This window comes from Mus caroli, chromosome 16, assembly GCF_900094665.2.
Source record: "Mus caroli chromosome 16, CAROLI_EIJ_v1.1, whole genome shotgun sequence".
In the NCBI taxonomy this organism is placed as follows: domain Eukaryota; kingdom Metazoa; phylum Chordata; class Mammalia; order Rodentia; family Muridae; genus Mus; species Mus caroli.
Window position 1 is genome coordinate 43,381,547 of NC_034585.1, and position 1,948 is coordinate 43,383,494.

The 1,948-nt window shown below is 38.8% G+C and overlaps 1 non-coding gene across 1 annotated transcript; it reads left to right on the forward strand.

Moving 5' to 3' along the window:
* Positions 1 to 1,534: 1,534 nt before the first annotated feature.
* On the forward strand, positions 1,535 to 1,666 carry LOC115029644. The gene has a single exon (XR_003835209.1). It is a non-coding gene; the product is annotated as a small nucleolar RNA SNORA17 (small nucleolar RNA).
* The last annotated feature ends 282 nt before the right edge of the window (positions 1,667 to 1,948 follow it).

The following is a 1,948-nucleotide window of genomic DNA, read 5'->3' on the forward strand; positions in this document are numbered from 1 at the left end:
CAATTTGAAATATAATTTTTCTGATAAATTAGACAAACATAATTAGCTTTAGATATTTTTCTAACTGATTTGTTTACTTTAAGGATAGGAGTAATGACTTTTTTAATTAGGTATTTTCTTCATTTACATTTCCAATGCTATCCCAAAAGTTCCCCATACCCTCCCCACCCCCCACTCTCCTACCCACCCACTCCCACTTCTTGCCCCTGGCATTCCCCTGTACTGAGGCATATAAAGTTTGCAAGACAAAGGGGCCTCTCTTCCCAATGATGGCTGACTAGGCCATCTTCTGATACATATGCAGCTAAGTCTCAGAGTGCAAATTGTTTGACGCTCCCAGCAACAGTGGCTCTTGCATGAGGCATTCATTAGTTTGGTTCATTTCTTAGCTTCATTCTCCCATGCCTCATTTCTGCTAGAGTGGTGGCACTTATTGACCACTCCTCCTGCTCTTTCTCAAATTCATAGCCACTCCTCCCCTTTTCTTGAATTGTGCGTGCTTGCATGCATGTGTGTGTGTGTGTGTGTGTACATATAGGATGTTAAATAGATAGATGACAGATGATAGATAAATAGATAGATAGATAGAGTATATATATGCTTAAGTATAATACAATTAGTATTACTTATCCAGTAATGCTTAAATATATTAATAATGCCTTTTAAATTATATATGCTTTAAATATATTAATATTACTTGTTCATTTCATATAATATTACTTTCATTTATATGATTTCAATGCTGACTATTTGGTATTGGATAAACAAGACTATTTTCTCCTGCTCTCTTAGTTGCCTATAGTTCTTTATCTAGGGTTGGAGCCTCTTGATACTCCCCCCTTCTGTGCTAGCCTATCTGTTGGTATTTTAAAAGCAGTCACTGGAAGCATGTATGCAGAGGAGAGAGTTAAGAATGAGAAAGAGTTTTCCTCCTTAACAAAGCAAGCTAGAAGACAGTGGAAAGGACCTTCAAAGTACTGAAGGGCATGAACAGCAACCTGACATCTCTAATTCTAGAACAATCTTTCAAATCATAGGTGAAACAAATAGTTTTAAGACACATGAAAACTAGAAAAATTCATCAAAAAGTGACCTGAGGCAAAAGAGATATTGAAGGAATTCTTCAAAAATAAAGGAATGGGATGTCAACTGCTGCTGTCATTGTGCAGGTCTTGTTTAGATGGCCATACTGCTAAGATTGCATGGGTGCAGCTCCCTGTCATATATAAAAGACCAACTCATTGCAGACTTCTGGCTTACAATCTTTCTGGACACTAGAAATTATACTTGAAAGAAATCTGGATAAAAATGAAAGAAAAGAAGCTCCAGAGATCAATGTAAAAAGTTTTACTAAAAGTTTAACAATTTAAATTAAAATAATCCACTATGGGATTTATGCAACATACAGAAAAAGAGTATGATGTGCTATTGTGAGTTCTAAACATTATGTAGAGTTGTAAACATCACTCTAAGGTAGAGAGTGACAAGGCTATGCAGTATAGACCATTGAGCAAGCATTAAGGAAGCATAACAGCCTGCCCCTAGACGTGTTGCACGTGTGGCCGCTGTGTGTCTTGTGCATCAATAAGTAGAAGAGAGGAGAGAGGCTATACATAAGTTCAATGTTCTGACCAATGGACAACTGAAAGATTAGTAGAATAACATTTCCTGAAAAAGGTGTTCCTGAGATGATCACCAGCCCAGCTCAGACAGGGATCTGGCCTGAGATTAACACAAGTCCTGTGAAGGTCCTGATGATTCCCAGAACCAGAGGCAAGCTGAGGCTAGAACCCCACATGGGACTGAGGGCATCAAGAGAGCACAAGCCCAAGGCAGATGACCTGCACATGGTCAAACCCACATCCAGGGCTTTGAACTGTCCCACCCCAACATCTACCCCATGGATAAACCACTGGAGTTTGTGGAGGGATGCTCTATAGATCAAAAA